This window comes from Pteronotus mesoamericanus, unplaced genomic scaffold (genome assembly GCF_021234165.1).
Source record: "Pteronotus mesoamericanus isolate MK-2021 breed Mesoamerican mustached bat unplaced genomic scaffold, CSHL_Meso_final contig_105, whole genome shotgun sequence".
NCBI classification, from domain to species: Eukaryota; Metazoa; Chordata; class Mammalia; order Chiroptera; family Mormoopidae; genus Pteronotus; species Pteronotus mesoamericanus.
The window spans coordinates 16,705,671-16,726,827 of NW_026555006.1; the positions used below are offsets into that span (position 1 = coordinate 16,705,671).

The 21,157-nt window shown below is 41.2% G+C and overlaps 1 protein-coding gene across 2 annotated transcripts in view; it reads right to left on the reverse strand.

The window, feature by feature from the left end:
• Positions 1-21,157, reverse strand: part of GNG12 (G protein subunit gamma 12) — a 119,465-nt gene that overhangs the window by 72,693 nt on the left and 25,615 nt on the right. The gene's annotated exons all lie outside the window — the stretch shown is intronic.

A 21,157-nucleotide genomic window follows, 5' to 3' on the forward strand; every position in this document is an offset into this window, starting at 1 on the left:
TCTTTTAGTTAAAGATTAGCAAAGCTTTTTCTGGCTCCTGATGGAATAGGGAGAGTTTTTCGCCTACATATTTCAACTTCCTGAATAGAGAGCATTCTCTCATCAACTTCAGGGAGTGCTGAAAGGCTGAGCCCAGGATAACTATAAATGGTAGTGTTTTCATCTAAACCCCTCCAAGTCAGCAGAAGCCTCCCTATTCCTTGAACTTGCCTTGGCCCCTCCATCCCCTCCTGCTAGGACCATGTCATGGCTCCCTTTATGTGGGATCAATTAAAAAATGGCTGGCCCAGGGTTGAGTGTAACTTGAATGGCAACTGGAGCTGTGTACAAGGCTCTTCTATAGTGGCCACCTATCACAACCACAGATTTTTGTTTTATTGATAATGGTGAGCCCAACGCAGTGCTGTTCAAGAGAAACATAACGCAACCCACACATATAACTTTCTATTTTCTAGTAGCCACATTAAACAAGCAAAATAAACAAAATTAATTTTAATAATACATTTAATTTAACCTAATTTAGTCAAAATATCATTTCTTCATAACCAATATAAAAATTATTAATGAGACATTTTACTTTTTTTCCCATACTAAATCTTCAAGACCTGGTACATCTCAACTTAGGCTAGTCACATTTCAAGCTGTCAGTAGTCACAATGGCCAGGGGCAACCAACCGCACCAGACAGTACAGGCCTGAAGACTCTATTCCAGACCTTCACTTTGGCAAGGTTTCAAAGTGAGTCAAATGCATATGGAGATTTTATTCATCTATTTTCCTGCTCCCAGTAACCCATCATTACTCCATTCATGATATCATTTTAGTATAAATACTAATGTAATAATAGCAAATACTTATATAGCACTTACTGTGTGCCAGGAACTATTCTCAGCATGTTCCTATGTTACCTCAACTAATCCTCACAGTAGCTTCACGAGGTAAGCATATTCTATCATTCCCATTTTGTAACAAGGAAACTGAGGCACACAGAGGTTAAGTAACTTACTATATATGTGAGACAGTGACAGAGCTGGGATTCTAACCCACATAGCCTGCCCCCTGAGCCGAGGTCCTTAGTCACTACACTCTCAATTAAATTTGTACGGCTCAAGAGAATTGCTTTCCGTTTTAATAACAACCTCCGAGTGATCCGAGGTTGCTTTAATGCAGATGGAAGAGCAGATGCGCTAGCAAGTTAACTTCAAAACAATGTGGGGTAAGAGCACAAAAACCATAAGCAGGCCTAACGTCAAAAGATGGCAGTGGGTGCCTGCTTGGGTGCCCAAGGTGGGGTGCAGGGGGAAGTAAATGTGGGGTCTCTGCAACACATTGAATTCAAGATATTTCTGAGAGAAGGATCTGTTACTTTCATCTGATTCTCAAAGGGGTCTGTGAGAGAGCCATCTCTCTAGCCATCTTTGCGGGGTAGGAAGTAGTAGTAAGAGGAACAATCAGGTAGAAAGGAATCAAGAAAGCACATAAAATGATAGAAATCAGATCCACACATGCGAACCTCCTATCCAAATGCTGGGGAAGGAGGCTGGTCAGTGACAGTGATCAAGAGGCCCCAGGCTGAGGCCAGTGAGGAACCTTGAACTTGCTCAAGGTTCTTCAGGGCTTCCTCTAGGTTTTAGGATCAAGTGCAAGTTGCTTATCCCAGTCGTCAAAGCCCCAGTGATCTCAGGCCTGCCTCCCTGCCTGGGCGCTCTCTTCTAGGCATCTTGTCCTTTACCCCCACAGACCTGTTCACAGGCCCCTAAGAGCCCCACACTCTCTCACTCCTCTACGCCTCTGCAGATTCTATTCTTTCTATCAAACATGTCCTTTCCCTAAAATAATTAGCCTGTCTTCAGATCTCAGTTCAAAAGTCACCTCCTCTGGGAAGCCTTTGTGAACTCCCTTGGCTGGTTTAGGGACAACTTCTCTGAAGTAATAGTAGTATTCATTCAATTCAATTGATAATTATGTACTACTACTACTACTAATGCTACTGATAACAAAGGCTGATTTTTATGGAGCTATGGTAGAGTTCCCAGTACTTTGTGTGCCTTTTTAGTCCACTTAATAAGCATATGAGGGAAGTTCTTTTATTACCCCATTTAACAGGTGAGCAAACTGAGGTACAGATATTAGCAGCCTAAGGTCACACAACTTATAAATTACAGAGCCCGATTATGAACCTAGGCAATCTGGTCCCAGAGCCTGCACTCTTAACGGCCACACCATACCTACCTCCCACTGCCTTCTACTCTCATTTTCACTGTATTTCCCTCTGTTACTGCAAGTGGTTTCTGTTTCGGTTTTTTGTTTACCACTTTGTTTACCACTCTCTGCCCACTTGTTTCCAGAATCTCTGAAAGTTGAGACTATGTCTAACTCACCTTTGCCTTTCAGAGACCCAGCAAGGTGCTCAGTACATAGTAGATGCCCAGTAAAGGCACATATAGGAAAATGCTGGAACAATACTGAAAGGATGGGGACAGGGCTATAAACTTGTGCCTGATGAAACCCACTGGGATAAAGAGTCTCTGAATATGCAATTTCACAAAGCAAGCTTTAACTTCATCTTCTAAATCCAGCCAGTACCTGTTCACTACTAGAGGAAGCAAACACAACTCAGAGCTTGGCCAACTTGATCATATCTCCAGCTAGTACATCAGCTTCATTTAACTTTGTACATGGATCAATGGATCTAAGTAATAACATGCCTTCTGAAAGCCTTGCTGGCTATTATAAAGGAATGCTAGAAAGATACATTCCTTTAAAAAAGAGCAAAAATTAAAAAAAAGTCTACAGACCCTGTTTTCTAAGGTTTTGTTGGTTTCAAATAACTCTGAGCATATTCCAAATGCTTTAAAAACAAAACAAAACACAATCTCATATTGAAAAATCTCCTTCTGCTGTCCAGACATGACTTTGCCATTCACTACACTGCAGTTCCGTAATATGTTTCTTTCCATTACTATCTAAACTCCCCTTGGATGAACATAGAATGTGACCTTGTAGGAGGATACTCTCTTCTTTCTCTAACAGTGGGAAAGACAAAAGTTTCAAGATCTGGGACATACACAGAGCTCTGGGGAGAAAAAGAGCTCTTTCTAGCTCACATCAGAGATTACATCAGGGCTGTGGACCAGCCCACCCACCAACATATAAATGCAATTATCCATAATGTCCACCCTTCCTACTGCATCCAGAGTGCAAAAGAAACCATCAATTTCCCATGCATATGGATGTCAGCATCACCTCAGCTATTAGCAACCAAGTTATAAATCATATTTTGACTCTGGCTATCTCATCTCCTTCCACAATAAACTTTAAATTAATTGTTACTGAGAGAGGTTTACTGAGTGCAAATTGTGGGCTGGGCAGAGTTGTAGCTGTTAGAGGGGCAGTAGTGAAGGAGGTAAACAAGGTTCCTGATAGAGGGGACCTCCTGTTGTAATGGGAGATAGGAAATAAGTACACAAAGAAGTAAGAGAACTTCAAACAGTGATACGTCTACAAATGTTCCCATAGAAGCAGGGAGTGACAGGACCTACTGAAGTGTTTAACAGTGTCTCTTTGGTAGCTGTATGGAGGAGTCTGGAAGAGGCAACGGTGGATGAATGAATCAATGGCGACCAATTTTGAGGCCATTCAATTGCTCACGTGAGATATGATGATACTTGGTTCACCAGCAGGGACGGAGAAAAGTGGATGGAGTCAGCATAGGTTCTGGAGGTGAAACAATCAGGACCTGCTGATAAGTAGATGTGGAAGATGAGGGAGAGGAAGGGGGCAACACCTAGGTTTTGGATTGAGCAACTAGGCCAGTGATGACTTTGCTGTGGGAGAAACAGGTTGGGAGAGGAAAGAGAATAAAGAATTCTGATTTAACTTTGTTAACTTTCAGACATCCAAGTAGGAATGTCAAGAAAATACTGAAAAGTGTTGAACCGTGCTGTCCAGTACAGTTACCACGAGCACACATGAGAATTTCAATTTAAATTAAATGTAATTAAAAACTCATTCCCCCAGTTGCATGAGTCACATTTCAAATGATCAAGTAGACACAGAAGGGCTACTCTACTGGATAGCATGAGTATAGAATATTTCTATCCCCATAAAAAAGTCTATTAGGCAGGACTTGTCTAGAACATAAATAAGTTGCTAGACTCCTTTCATTACTATAAATTTTATTGCAATTATAAAATATAAAACTACAGTAGTCCCCCCCCTTTATATGCAGGGGATACATCCCAACACTTCCAGTAGATGCTTGAAATTGTGCATAGTACTGAACCCTATACATACTGTGTTTTTTTCCATACACACACACACACACACACACACACACGACAAAGTTTAATTTATAAATTTGGCACAGTAAGAAATTATCAACAATGGCTAATAATAAAATAGAACAATTATAACATCTTATAATAAAAGTAATGTGAATGTGGCCCCCGTCTCTCAAATAGCTTATTGTACTATCCTCAGCCCTCCTTCTTATGATGTGAGATAAAATATCTATGTGATGATATGAAGTGAGGTCAGTGAGACATTATTAAGTAAAAATACTTAAGAGTTACTTGAAGCACTGCAATATTGAGACCATTGATCTGATACCTGAGAGGGCTGCTCAGTAACCAGCGGAATGGGAGTATACAACATAGATATGCTGGACAAAGGGGTGATTCATGTCCCAAGTGGGACAGAGCGGGGCAGTGCAAGATTTCACCACATTATTCAGAACAGAGTGCAATTTAAAACTTATGAATTGTTTATTTCTCGGATTCTCCATTTAATATTTTCAGACTGAAGTGGACTGCAGGTAACAAAGCACAGAGAGTAAAACCATAGACAGGGGGACTCCTGTGTAGCCCCGGGCAATCTTTAGCTCCGAGTGGTGATTGGATTCCGATCTGTCTGAACATATTGGCTTCTAGTCTCATTTTAATCCTCTAGAAAATAGCATAACATAGGCACTGTGAGAGAGCGGAGTCAACACTGGATTTATAGGCCTGGCTTTCAGCTGTCTTCATTACTGGTGACTTGCAGCAAATCACTTAACTAAGATGTGCCTCAATATCCCCAAGTACAAAACAGAAAGTGATCCTGAATGGACTATATTGAGAAGTATGTTGGAGAATGTTTCCAGCTCTGGAGATATCTCCACTGTTCTCTAGTCAGGTCTATTATGTTTTCACTTGCAAATTCTGACATGATGTTATCTCAAATGGCAAAAGAGATATAAAAGGGCCTTTGAAGCATAAAAAAGACCCTATTGTAGGCATAAAGGGTACATGTTCTGCAAAGGCGAGGCTAATTTGAAAGAAATATACCCTGTGCCTTGAGTCCGTCACAGAAATTTGTCTCCTATTAGGTGTTGGCAGCGATACTGACTTTATACAGCAATGCTATATGTATGCGCTCAAGAATCATAAATCAAGCCTAAAGGTAAAAGACAGTAGGAACCCAAATGGTGACATTTCCCCGCACAGTGCAAGGGCTTCTGTCCCAGGGAAGGACACACCCTGAGTGGGTGAAGTGGCCTACTTTAACCAAACAGTGCCACCCCCTTATCTCTGCCTTGAGATTGGCTCCTGTCCGGAAGAGCTGGTCTGGGCTGTTTGCAGGGAGAAGCTCTTCCGCCTGGTCACTGTCCTCAATCCTCCAAGAGCTTCCAGAGACGTAAACTTCTTTTTTTAATTGTGGAGCTGGTGGTAATATGTCCTCAACTAATTTGTAGATAGGTTTGGGGTGGGGATGGAGGGGTGTAAACTTGATTATACCGGAAACAGTGAGAAATTAAAAAAATATATATATTTCTATTTTTGCCAACATCTAAGAGAAAACACAAAGAGTAAACAATAAATGGAAATATTACATGCACATTTTTTTTCTTTTGAAAGGGCAATGGCAGGTTTTTTTTGTTGTTGTTGTTGTTTTTTTTGTTTTTTCAATGATAGTTTTAACTGGACAGCAAGTTTCTCTGGAATTGACTCATATTCCCACCATACTTGTGTTACTATCTATTTTTGCCTGTTACCCTCCACTGACATATGTTTTTACATGACTATGGCCATCGTTTATATGCTGTTGGTAGTAAATTTAGTGAAGGCATTGGAGCTGGACAGATCAGGGTTTGAATGTTGGCTCCTCAGTTAATGAGCTGCAAGGTTTAAGCCTCAGTTTCTAAAGTGTAAAATACCTTTTGCACAAGGGAGAAAATAGACACAGTGCCACTAGGAAAAACTCCACAAATGATGGCTATTATTTTCTTCTTCCATTTTACTTTAAATTTAAATGTTTTTGTGTTTTTATGCATATTCATAATGACTACCTAAAGGACCTAATAACAGTCCTTCATGTTGAGCAATCTTAATTTATTAAATGACTACCTTAGTGCTGAATATTTAAGTTATAGCCAGTTTTTATTACAAGATTATAGCTTCATGCTTTAGCATTTTTCATCCCTTTATTTCCCTAGCATCCCTAAATTCCTACAGTAGAATTAGTTTTTTGCTTTTAAAGGGTCTTTTTATTAACAAACAATAATACCACTAAAAATAATGGAGAATTTCTGAAACTTTGACATTATATCTACAAAATGGTATTCCTAATACTGTTTCAGTTTGCACTTCTAAGATAATTAGTGAGGAGAGATTTTTTTTTCCTGCTTTTTGATGATTTGTCACCTTGAAAAATAAGTTTATATTCTTTGCTTATTTATGTAGTAGGATCTTGATAATTTTTTGAATTTGAATGAGTTCCTTATAGTGCATGGTATGCACTTGCTACAAAAATATGTGTGTTTTTATAATTTTAAGATAACAACTTTTTCATTTACACAACATTTTAACAACAATAATATTGCAACAGCCGTATTTTATATAAACCTCACCAGCTAGGATATTGTTTCTTGGCAAACTTTTGGCTTTCGATTGCTTTTTAATGTCCATTTACACCCATTTTGATTTTTACAGCCACCTTATGAGTGAGCCGGGGAGCTTGACAATTCCTGCTGCCAAGTGACAAAAACTGAGACCCAGACAGGACAGGTGACTTAGACAGAGTTCCCGAATCCTGAAATTGGTGACCTCTGATCTCAGTCTTTCTTTCTTCAACCAAAGGACTCCTTCTGAAAGGCAGCTTGCAAGGTAAAATAAAGAGATGTATTCTGTGCAAAATGCATTATTATCCAGAGCATTATTTCCACATCATTTTTCTATTAAAAAATAAAGCTTTTATACAAAGCATCTGAGAACTGTGCTTGCTGCACTGAAGGTGCTGAAGAAATGCGAGTATTATTTTAGCAAAACCACCAAAACAATCGTTGACATAATGGACCATCTTTAAATAGTTTTTATAAAGCAGTTAAAATAATTTAAATAACTTAGGCCAAAATGAAGTGTTGCTTTTTTTAACAAAAAAAACAACCTAGTACAAATACCTCTTCCTCCCCCAGTATTCACTCACTCTTGGGCTCAAGGAAACCACGCCCACTCCTTCCATTTCTACAACCTTTATACCTTATACATTTTATCACAAGTACTTCAGAGTATGTTTCACCTCTTCTACTGGTTGATAATGTACCAAGGGTCCATATCTTATGTGTGTTTGTCTCTCCCAAAAATCCTGGCACCCTGCTCTGCGCAGAAGTGACACTCATTCAGTGTTTTATGCACAGACAGGGGAAGAATTTTAGATAGTTAAGAGGCAACAGTAAAATTATAAAAAAAGTACAGTTTGGTTAAAAATCAGAGCATTAAAGTATAAGTTGCATTAACTGTGTGCTTTTTGTTACACCATGCCTTATTTTGGCAAGAAAACGATCATGAGACAGGTCTAATGCATCCTTAGGCCAGAAGTCTACATTAGTTAAACAATACTAAACTACATTAAACAGAAGGTCCAAAAATGTTTCCAGCCTTGGACAAATCTGTATAATTCTGTAGATATATCTGTTATGCTCTTCTTTGCAAATTCTGATATAGCTCATTCCTCAAAAATTTACTCTGCACACATAACCACTTAAGCACAAAAGCCCTGGTTCAGCATTTGGGAAAAACTCAGTTAAAAATATGGAACATCTGTTTCCTAATATCAGGAAAATTCACAGGAAACAATTAATGTTCAGTAAGGAGAAAGAAAAATAATGTGGATCAAATTATGAAATGCAGTGTCCAACATTCACAATTTAATACAGGACAGACCGCGAGTCGTCAGATTTTTAAAACTGAGGGGAAGATTTCACTTTTTATTGAAACCTGACAGAGCAGAAATATTTTTATTCCATGTATCTACAAATACACACAGAATTGTATGTCCCCAACCTACACAATATTCTCAGGTCCTACTGGTATTTATGTAACCCTTGGCAGTTTGGGTTGGTTACTATGAGTGCACTTTCTCACATGCTCAGTGACTTACGGGGCAAATGAAGACCCAACTAAATGAGTTTGTGGTTCCTGGATGGAGAGGATGTGGTTCTTTTGAGAAAGTTCCACAGTGGCTTCAGTTTCCCAAGGAGAACAGGAAGGACAGGGGCTGCCAGGACCACAGCAATTGTAGGCGAGGATGCTTTGTTCCTCGGTGGCTCTTCCGCCATCCTGCTCCTGATAAGCCTCTCTCTACCTACCACTTCCCTGGCAATGTGGAAGGTGCTGGGAGTACAACGGAGAGCAGAATAGAGCCCCTCTCCTCAAGGAACCTACAATAAGCCATGCAGACAACTGGTCGGGCAATTACAGCTCCCGTGGCACATAATTTGATGGCATATGTAAAAAGAGCTCTGCGAACACTCAGAAGAGGCACCTACGCCAGTCTGGGATGATCGTGGAAGGCTTCCAGAAGGAAGTGGTATTGAAGCTAAAGTGTGAAGAATGACCAGGGTGAGCCAGAAGATGAAAGGAGGCAGGTGTGAGCAAAGGAGAACAGCCTGTGCAAACAGCCAAGAAGAGGCTGGTACCTGCACTCGCTGGCGGCTGCAAATAGCTTAGCACACTGCAGTAAGGGAGTTTCGGATCAAAGAGAGGCCTTACTACCTAAGGGGCAAACCCAAAGTGGGTAACTGCAGTGAGAACCAAGGGGCCAATGGAAACGACCTGGGGGATCTAGCATCCTTACATCAGAAAGAGCTAGCACTGACTCATCCAGAGGGAACAGCCAAGGCCCATTTGAGGTGACAGGACTCTGGGGGGCAAAAAGACAAACTGTCCCTAAGAGACAATGCTGGACTCTCAGTTACAAAGAAAAGCCAAGAGCCAGCTAACCAACCCCACAGACAGGAACCGTGAGCAGGCCTTATCACAACCCCGTAGGAAGATGGGATTATCTCCATTTTACAGTTAAGTTGTGGGTTTTAGAAGAAATATTTATTGATATTCCTTTCTGGTCACTGATACTACTTCTGACTAAGGAAACCAACTCGTATTGGTGTGACTGGGGCTTTCGGGTTTTACCATTGAAAGTCCCTTCTCTCAGGAATCCCCTCAGTGATATACAGTCCAAGATGGTTGGTCGCACACTCAGTCTGTGAGGTGCATGCAGCAGACAATAGCCTTTATGCCCCAGGTTTTCATACTGGAACTAGTTCAAAGTTAAATGTGATCTAACCCCCCAGAAGCTAACCTGGACCCTCTGAGCTACGGGACCCTCTGGAATAACCTGGGGTCTTTCCCGGGGAGCCTATATCATTTGCAACAATTCATAGTGAAGAATGTTTGCAAAGCACAAAGACTAGCCTTAGTGAGGGCCTGGTGATCACTAGCTGTCGAGCTGAAGGTAACCACTTACTTAATGCTCACAGAAAATGGTAATTAGCTGAAAGACTGAATTTAATTTTTCTTGTTGTTAACTGAGAATTAACCAGATTTCTTTTAACTTTTAATATGGAAAATCTTCCTAAAAAAATCAGTCCGCTTACCCACAGAGTATTAAACATATTTTCATATATCTTCGGTAACTAGGGATCCTCCAGTGCCTCACTCGTTGCAATGGCTTACATTCTTACTGTTGAGACAGTTAAGAATGTTTAGAAGGCAAAGAAAAACAACACAATGCAGTTTCCAATAAACACAGCCACAGTAAGATATTGCTCTATGGCTGTATTTGACAGGCAGAGAGTGGTTGGTAAATCTTTACTGAAGGAAAGTGAAAAATTGAGCCATGTTAGAACTACAGAAAAGGAAACTACCAGGGACTGCGGATGAGATGATGGCAATACTTGAGCTTTCCCTACAGTGCCGGTGACTCAGGCAGCTGCTGCATACAGTTCCTCCGATAAAAGGGAGCACAGCTCTTCAAGAGCACTCCTTTCCTGGCAAAGGGCTAATGAGTACAATAGTCTCCGAGCTAGACGCAGAGGGACTTCAACATGGTAAGAGCCAACGGCCCACCAATAAATCCTACTGCAAAGGTACCTGCCCCTACCTGCCCCCACCTCCCCTCTTGGCCAGGAAGCTCAGCTAACATTAGCCAGGCTCAATACTCCTCATTTTTATTCACCTCAGGAAACTTAAAAAAAAAAAAGAAAGAAAAAAGGAGTAAAATTAAGCAACATTTATCACTGGTATGAGAACTACCAGTTCCCTCTGACAACTTCAGTGGGTAACTGAGACTTTGCTGTATGCTTAGCTCTCTAATACTTCACTCCTTTTGATGGCACCGTTTCTGTTAGCCACTGAGAGGAAGTCATCGCAGAAATATTCAGGTTATGTCTGCTGCACAGAGTCAGGCAGCAAATACAGGGAGGATACAGCAAAGGGCCTGGGTCAGAAAAACAAGGCATGGCCAGTTCTGTTTTGATGCGGTCAGACCCCCGGTGTGGAAGAGCGTACTCCTCCACACCTTGGACTGGGAAGGGGAAGAAGAAAGACGTGAGAAGGGCTCCTCAGGTGAGAGGCTGAGTGGCTCCCGCCATGCCCCAGACTCGAACTTCACAGACCTGTGGGTCCGGTATGCCAGGAAATCTGCCCCCTTATGTGGAGCTTTGACTCCACTGAATGGTTCCGTCTTAAATCGTAGCAGCCAAAACGTGGCTGGGCCTAGAGAATCTTTCTGTCACTGAAAGCCAATCAAAGGAGTAAACAGGATATAGTGATTCTAAGGGCTTGGTCCTCTTTTCCTATATGATCCCCAGTTCAACAGCTTATAAAAACACACCAACCCAATTGTGTTCAGCATAATCCACTCAAAGCCACAAAACTCAACAGGAAAAAGACAGGCTGTACGACCTACCTATTCTTCTACCTCCCACTTCCTGGGCAAAGCCACCTTCACTGCCTCAGTTGTACCATTAGTTTCCTAGACATTCTAATGGACCTTCCCATTTTACATATATTCTAAACTATGCTGGCAATCTGTTTACCCTTTGGGGAAGTACATGAGCATATAAACACTGTGCCAGAAAAAAACCACCACCACCATCCAGAGCCAAGGGAAAAAGTCTGTTGTTTATCATACCACAGAGAGGGGGATTAAAGGCAGCCCAGGGCATCCAACAACATTCTAACCCTGGAGGTGGCTACTTCCATGCTCAAATCCTTTCCTTGGGCCCTCCCGTTTCTTGTTTGTTTACATATCTGCACGGACCACTTGATTATAAGGTCCTGTGACTGCATATACTATACTTCATACGTTTATGTATGTTTTCCTGCCCACAAGAATGAGCTCTTAAATAATATACCCTAGGTTTCCAGTAAGTGGGAAAAAAGAAAAAAAACTGTGGATGTACATGTTTATAACTATCTATACCTGAAATGCCCACGGTGGCCTAGTGGAAAAGTAATGGAACAACTAATTCATACACTGGGCTTCTGTTTACCTTCTATTACCAAAGCTAACTTTTGTTCCTGTGAACATGTCTGCCCGAATTCAATAAACAACTGTGGGTAATGGTGATGCAGGGCAGCCTGTCTTAACCTTTCAAAACTCATGCTCATCTTTGATAACCGTAAAAACCTTCTCTTCTCCAACTAGATTCTGATGTGCCCTTCCTCGGCTGTTTTGGGAAACTTCTTGAGCTTCTCACAGATACCCTGAGCCTGCGCACTTGACAACCTCACATCCTGCAGGTCTCTGTGACAACAGTCATTTCCTCAGAGAGGCCCTACTCTCTCTTTCCTCACCCTGCTTTGTTTTCTCCATAGTACTTAACGTTCTATTTTCTATGCTACTGAATTATTAGCCCTCCTCTCCACTGGAATGTAAACTCCACAAGAAAAGGATGCAATGTGTTCACTGCTCTATCCCCAGGGCTGGAGGCGCCACCTGCCACAGACTAGGCATTCAATAAAAAATTCTTCTTGTTACTAAATGGATGCATATTCTCAACCAGCCAGAAATATTTTGTTGACCTTCATTTTTGGATGTTTGTATTATGAAATAAATATTTTCCATCTTCCCAACTATATCATAATATATGATTTTCAGGTGACACGTGTCCTCTCCCCAGATTCTGGTATGTCTGTCCTCTCTGAAACAGCCCCCTGGGGAGTGAGCTGGGGGTGCCCCATCCCACTGGGGTTCAGTGATGTGGTAGTTAAGTTCAATGTACAAATTCATGGCTATACCCTCAGTTTTTACTAAGCATCTGACATGCTTTGCAATCTTTTGCCTCCTGCCTTAAAGAAAAAAGCTTAGAGAATTCAATAAAGAGACTGTCTGCCTTATTTATGGCAGTCAGTGTTTCTTTCGGTTAATTCTGAATACGGCTGACTCTGATTTCAATGCCAAGTGGTTTGCTACACTACTTTTGTTGTAGGCTTCCAGGCAGCTTGGGCCCAGCAACCACAGAGAATATTGTGAAATATTAAGAAAACCCGTCGGGAGAGACAGGAGCAAGAAGGAAGCACAGATCCCTCCTGCCAGGCATCTCCAATGCATTTGGATTTTCTCATTGCTTCTTCAGTACGGGTGCTTTTCAGAAGCATAGTGTGTTCCTTCCTTTATGAATGAGCCCCATTTATCATGATGCACCAAGTGGTCAGTGTTAGCTGCATTCTCCCAAGTCCTCTGGCATCTTCCCAGTGCGACAGTGAATGCCACTCTGCAGAGACCAGTATCTCCTTCTGTGAATTCCACCTTTCTCGCCTTTACTGGGCCTCTTAGCAAACCTCTGCATCAGAGAGTTCAGTCAATTAGCATTTTTGTCCACTGTGTCTTCTCTCCTTTTCTTAAAGCATTACCTTTCTGAAGCTTTTATAGGAGAGACTTTGAAATTCTCATATAAAAACTAGATATTATTAATCTCCAGTCACTTGAGGATATGATCAAATGCTAACATTATAAATAACATAAATAGAAAACATTGATCAATATCAGCTCTGCCCTTTTACCTCCTCAATAAATAAAATGCAATAAATCATAAGCAAGTCTTGGTGAAATTTTACTTACATGTGTAAGTATTTCTTTCAAGCTTAAAAGTCTGGATGTTTATTACATGCAACCCTATTTCTTTAATTGTTTAGGAATGGAAGTTAGGAGGCTTCTCCAAAGGAGGAAAATGGTAGGTACTGATTATTAAGCATTTTGCCATCCAAGTCAAAAGCTTCCACAAAACACTTTGATTTTCTTTTTTTAAAACCACAAATCTGGATTCCTAGAATGTGTGCATGTGCAATTTAACTCTAAGCTGAATTCCACTGTAGCCTTTGCATCCTGCTTAGGCTGTGCACGGGGCTCCTTTTCTTCCTCTGTTCTCTGAACAGTGAACACGGGCAGAGCCAAATAAACCACGCACTGGTGACATTCTGACCAATCCTCAAATTCCTACACTCTTCTGCAAAGCTTCACTGCCAACCCTCCTTTCAGCTCCCACCCCCACTCCGTCCTAGCCTCCTCAAATATGTGTTTCACATTTCTCCTCTTCTCTTAGCTGGGGCGGGGTGGGGGTGGGGGGTGGTATTTTGTTAACAGTCCTTTGGCCAGTTTCAGCATCAGGCTGTCAGCATTTCAGAGGGCTAGCACTAACTCCAGAAAAGATTTGACTATTTTAACTCTTTACTATTCTTTGGCCACTCAAAAAGGAAGAAGAAAAGAAAAAGAAACCCTCACACACACAGCAGACAGACATATAGTCAAAAAAACATTTCTACCCAGCTTAAAACCAACACGATCTTAACATCCCACTGGTGGGGAGGGCACTCGCAAATCCTGAACCCCCTAACACAGAAAGCAGTCTTACAAGTAAACCATATCCACTGAACTTGAACCTCTGCCCCCCTCCTTTTTAACCAGTTTACTTGGGTAAAAATGTAGCTGACACAATGAGGGCTCCCGCTCCACAGTTCCCAGCTAACAGAACCTCAGTTTGTTTGGGGAGAGAAGCAGTGAGCTCAGGAAAGGCGGGAGCCCTGCTTTTCAGTGGGGCGAGGAGGGGGCCCGTGCTCTGTCAACCCAGGGACGCCTGAGGGGAATCTGTGAGTATTCTGGGAAAAGATGTTGTCTCCTCATGAAAGCCAGGAGCGGCATGATAGATGCCTCCTTAGTTCTCAACTTTGAAATGGGTTATGGGGCACCGAACTGTGACAGCCATTTGGTGACCATGAGAAGGCAAGTCTAAGTCTTAAAAACTCAACAAGAAAGTGGATCAAAAGAATAAAAAGAACAAAAATCAGTGGCAAATGGACAAGTACCTGCCTCCTTCAGACAATCTGAAGATGTGGAAACTAACCCGGTACTTGTTAGGGCCATAATTGGTCATGCTTCCTTTGCTGTTACTTATAGCCTTGACATACATGAGATGACAAAAGAAGTTTATGGATTCTTAATTTGGTCCCTACTAACTTAGAAGTGAAAGAATTTGCTTAGCAAATCCCACGCTAATAGGGCAAATACAATTTGCATAAATCATTTCATATTATGTATACATATTGTATTATACATGTAATACATTATTTTTATGTATATTATTTAGGCCCTCTGTCTTCTCAGTCCAGAGTGGTCTCTCCATCCATTCATCTATCCAGCCTTTCTTTTCTTCTGCCAGCAACCAGTTGCTGAGCACTTACCCAGTGCTGGGCACTGCAGTAGGCACTGAGGATGTAAACAACCCAACGGACAGACAATACTATGCCCCTTTTAGAAAGAAGGACACTTAAGTTCAGAAGATTTAAATATTCTTCCCCAAACCACAAGTCTACAAGTGGCAGAACTGAGTCAAATCTAGGACTATCTGAAGTCACAGGCCTTGTGCTTTTCACTACACATGCAGCTTTCAACCAAGCCATCACTTTGTAAGGCTAACTTAGAAGTAACAACTGTATTGCTTTTTAATACTCTACAATTTTCTCTGCCCCTACTCCACCATTTACAGTTACTCTAAAGTACCGTATTTTGTTGTGTATAATGTGCTCCCATGTATAATGCACATCCATGGTTTTGTGCACATCTTACACGGGATTATGACACTCATGGTACGTAATCATTATACCCACGTATAATGTGTATCCTTATTTTTCTCTCAAAAATTTGGGCAAAAAAGTGTGCATTATACACAGCGAAATACAGGAGGTTACACTGTACTGTATGCAGACATTTGCAGAACTCAAGACCAAATGTCTCCATCTCAGCTGAAGTGTGACACTGTGTGTGCAGATGGCAATGTCACCATGCTGACTTCTGCTTCTCATTGTGCATCTATGGCCCACCTGATGCACCATCACTTGGGGACCTTTTCTACTTTGCTCCCCAGTGCCTGCTACTCTGGCACATAATAGGTTCTCCCTACATATCCTCTAATTAAATCAAGAAAAATAAGCCAAAGAATAAGATGCTGTCTCAGGAAACTCTGAATGCCAGTTCTTAAGACTCTTAGTTTAATGAGTTGATATCACTTCCAAGACTTTGGCAAAGAGTGCCATTCTAGAAGGCGCATAATAAGTTGCTGACTAAGCAATCTGAACACAATATTTATAGCAAATATGTTACTCACTGTGAAACTCTGGAAACAACCCAAATGTCAAGTATTGAGTGAAAAGTTAAACCAAAGGCTACTTGTCAGTGCAGAGGATCATTTTATTGCCATCACAAGGAGAAAGATGCGGAATGTGAGGATACAAGGCTGCATGAACCAAGATCAGATACAGAAGTGGACAAGGAAAAAAGGATGTACACACTGACCCCCAACTACACAAAAATATGCATGTGGAAACTGCCTGGCATCAGAATGTGAGTCTGGACTCAAAACACTAGCTTTTATCTTAAGGGTCCAGTAAAAATACAGACTTTAATAAAGTCACTCACAGTCAGTTCTTATTTCTACTCTTTTATCTCCATGGCCCTTCTTATGATTAATATTACAGTATCCTTACAAAATGCATGTTCACAATTTAACATATGACCAATTTTGTAAAGCTTGCCTTGTAGGTGCCTAGGATGCAGACGAATGCCCTACTGAAAAAAGGCACCCATTTATAGGCCAGGCTAAACATATACATTGTTCTCAGTGCCTGAAGGCCACATGATAATGAACGCTCTGTGTGTGTGCATGTGCATGAAAAGCACAATACACGACTCTTTCCAAACTGCAAATTCAGATAAGCAAGTCTGTGCTTTGCAGGGACAACCATTCCTTGCTGAGACTGGCACACTCAGGATGCTTTATTGCTTGAGACTTGCCTTTCTATGCCATTTCTTTGGCTAACTCTGGCTTGCTCAAGAATTCCTGAGCTTGGGTGCACCCACAGATGAAAATAATAACAGCGGACCACCTGTTCAATCAATATCTTACTACATACTACACACAGTTGTAAGCACTTTCTTGTGAGCCCCATTTCAACCTCATTTTCTATAACCCTGTACACAGGGTTTATGACATAGAACAGATGCTCAATAATACATGTTTATCAGTCGAGTTATACTTTAGTTCATTTAACTCTCATGTCCACACTAAGAAAGAGGTATTACAATTATTAACATTTTCTAAATGGGGTATAGAGAGTAAAGTCAATTGCTTAATAGCAAACATTTTGCTAAGGTCAATTGAAATGGATTAATTAGCTTCCCACCTCAGCTCATCCCACTTCAATGCCTGATTCATTCTAACTTGGAATATCTTACTTTTATGAGTTAAAAAACACAAAAAAGGCATACTCACCAGAATAACATTTAAAATAATTTTTCTGTTCATACCTTCCTTCCATTAACATAAAAGCCCTGAAGAGCAGTGACCCCCTACCCTTTCCACTTCACTGAAACTCCACTTCTAAAATATGTCACCAAGTGCACGAAAAGAGCCTGTAGAGCAAGACAGTCCTGTGCCTGCTGAGCACTTAGACCCAGATCCATAAGCACGGTTGAGTCAAACAGCACAAAATCATAAATCAACTATGAAAATAAAACAACTCAAGCGTGGATAACCCAGAAATAAAACAATACTCCACCCCTGAAATCTCAAGAAGACCAACTAAGGTTATGTGGCTCAGGGAAAAGGGCCCTTGCTGTGGTATTTCTTACTTTTGGAAAATCCCTAGTTGATTTTATTCAAATAATTCTCAGTTAAACTTTTCAGAGCTGACCTAGAAAATGGGGTCGGGGATGGGGGGGGCGGGGTGGAAATCAGTCCAGTTCTCGTAACATGGGAGCTGCTTCTGAGATGTCCCTAACAGGGACACAGGGCATTTACTAAGAAAACCATTGCCTCAGGGCAACCACAAAAGCCAGGCGCTTCCAGTTCAACGGTAAGGGAGCCTTAGGCAACCAGCGCCTCCACAGACACTATAGGATTAGGACACTGGCCTCAAAACCAGCTTCTCTGACTCAAATGCTCTCTCCTCGGAGCCTTCCTATTCACCAGGCCAGTCTATTCTTTCCGAATTCTATTTCCGGTTTCTATTCAAAAACCTATATAAAAAAAATAACAACAACCTACAGGAGGTCCCTTTTACCTCTGCTTCAGTTCCTCCTCCTGTTTGTTTTCAATGCCCTACACAACCTGGGGCCACTTGAGCTAGCCAATCCCTTCCTCACTCTACTTTGGTGACCTCCCCTCTCATCTTCTTCCTTCCCTCACACATGCCTCTCAGCCAAGTCGTGGTCACAGCCCGGAATGCCCTCTGTCCACTCAAGTCCTGTCAGGTCCTGCTAACAGCATCTCCTCCAAGGGGACCCCCCACCTCCACCTCCCCAACTGACTTTCAATTACCTCCCTGTATGTTAAGCTCTTTTCTGGGGGAGGTGGGGGAGAAAACAGACTCCCTCAGGTGACCTCAAATATTAGAGGCTCACTGTAAGGATACACAAGATAATTAGGGCCATAGGGACAGGCCTCACTGAGATCATCAAAAGTAGTTCAAGAACCAAGAGGAGCCAAGCAGCTTTAGGGACTGGATTCTCTGGTCTCCCATCAGCAGGAGTGCAGGATCCCCCGTGCTGGTGACAATTCAGTGTCCTTCTCTGCTTCTATTCCTCCTGCCATACACCTTGGGTCTTCCCCTCTGTGTCTGCTTCCTCACAGTTCCTGCTGACTCAGGGCTTGCCTCATGGGCTCTTTGTAATTGTCTTCCCAGCCAGAGTAGAATATCACTTGCCAACTTTCCCAGTCCTGAGTATCTTTCATTCACAAATTCTCATAAAGAATCCAACCTGGGCACATGGTGTCTTTACACTGGGCCGAGGCTCACACAGCAGAGCAGGTTGCTTGTCAGACTATGGCTGCATTAGGTCAGGGGCTCTTCTTGACCCCATCAACTGAGGCTACAGGACAGGGCAAGGGGAGAAGTCCCACTTAGGAATGTGGCCACTCATTTTTAACAAACAGTTCAGGCTGCTTCCCTCAGCAGGAACTGGACCTTTTAGAAGGGGCTTTAAGCATGGCAGACGTGTTTATTAGTCTCTCTAGTGAACTGTTCTTTCCATCTCTAATGGACTTATAATAAAACACATCCCCAGGCTTGGCCATGGATGACAGGGCGCTGTAAACTATTCTACAACCGGTTCATATGCCTATTTGTCCTAACTTCGCACCTCACTAGGTCATGCCAGAGAATGCAGTACCACAGTGATATTCACAGATAAATTTCATTAGAGGAGGAATTTATGATTTTTTAAGATAAACATCAGAGACTAGAACTTTTTACACATAGCTCTAATGCAGCAGTTCTCAAACTTTTTGGTTTTGGGGTCCTTTTACAGTCTTCAAAATTGAGGCTCACAAAGGGCTTTTAGTTGGCTTTATTGTAGAAATTAAAATAGAAATTTTAAAAAAATATTTACATCTTAGCTGGGTGGCTCTCTTGGCTGGAGCATCAATCCTGTACGCCAAAACATTATGGGTTCCAGTCCTGCTCATGGCACATACCTCGATCCCCGGTCCAGGTGTGTAAAGGAGGCAACCAATGGATGTTTTTCTCTCACAATGATGTATCTCTCTCTCCTCCCGCCCCCACTTCCTCTCTCTCTCTCTAAAGCAATTTTAAAAATCTGCTAATACATTAAAAACTGTAACAATGATAAATCCATTAGATCTTAGCAAAAACATCTTAGGAAAAACTATGTTTTCCAAAACAAGAGAAAATTTTATGAGAACTGTTTTATATTTTTGTAAATCTCTTTAATAGAAGACAGCTGGATTCTCATTCCACTCCTAAGTCCTATCTGCTTTGATAAGTTGTTTTGGTTATAGTATATGAAGAAAGCCTGGCGTCACAGATATAGATGGAAAGCCTTTTCAGATAACTATGGACATTCCTTTGTGATACTACACCAAAACTTAACGGATAGTTTTTTAAAGGTTAGCTGAAATCCTTTCAATAAATTTTTCAGACTCTGTTACTATATTAAAATGGATTACTCTATCTTGCATTTGAATAGACCTTTTAACCATGCAGGGTAACATTACACATTGGTCATTGAGAAATATTGGTTCACTGAGTTATTCATGTTTTCCAAATGTTGATACAGTTCATCACACAATATCAAAAAAAGCACATGCAATGTTGTCACTGATCTCATCAATAAAGTCTTTAAGTATTCAAGTTTATTTTACTTTAAGTAAAATAAAATTGTCAAACTTGTGGTGGCAGACACAAGTTTTTCAAAATTCTAATTTTTGCTTGAAAGCTAGAATTTTACCATTGGCACCATATACTGACACATATTTTTCATCAAGTGACAGGCTGGCTTTTTTCTTTTTTGAGTAAACATCCACCAAATAGCCAAGTCTGCACAGTCATAGTTTGTGAAGCATTCTTTCAAGTAAAAATGGTGTTAGGTGAAAAAGCAGCTAGTTTAGCTTGCAACTTAAATAAATAGCATGAGTGTTTCTCCTTGAGACAATCATCACACTACATAATTAGGAGTAGAGCTCAATTCTCCCTATTCAGGCATAAAGAATATTTTAAAACATGTGTCCAAGGGTTGAAACTTAACAAATAATTTTTACTGCTTCAAGGATTTTTTTTAATTTTTAAAAGATTTTATTTATTCATTCATTTATTTATTTACTTATTTAATTATTTATAGAGAGAGGGGAAGGAAGAGAGAAGGAGAGAAACTTTGATGTGTGAGAGATACATCAATCCCCCACAACCAGGGACCTGGTCTGCAACCCAGCCATGTACCTTTGACTGGAAACTGAACCTGAGACTTTTCAGTTCGCGGGCCAGCCCTCAATCCACTGAGCCACATCCCCCAGGGCTCAAGGATATTTTTAAGTGAAAATGGCACTTCATTTGGTTTTTCTACTGAACGTGTATTGGTGAGGAGTATGGGCGTGGGTGCAGCACGGCCCTGATTAATGATTAAGCACCAGGCATAGTCAAATAATATCTTAATATTATAGAAACAAATTTGACCTTGTGGACTCCCTGAAAGGATTTTGAGACCCTCAGGATCTATGAACCACACCATAAAAAACACTGTTCTAAAAAGTGTTTAATAAATATTCTTGAATCCTTCAATGAATGAATGAAACTTCATAATAAACACGGAGGTTCTGGATATGATACTTTTTCAGTTGGGCCATCAACACTACATAGGATGTTTAAGGTAGAGAAGGCTGGGAGGAGGCACAAGCAAAGGGAAAGAGGGAAAAATGCACTGGGAACTTGTCTGGGGCAGAAGCACAGGAAAAGGCAACGTCAGGTGACCAGCCCCTTCTCTACAGCCGCAAAGCCTAGCCAGGCCCACCGTTTCCATGTTGCTTCCCTAGAACAGCCCAACGATATGGG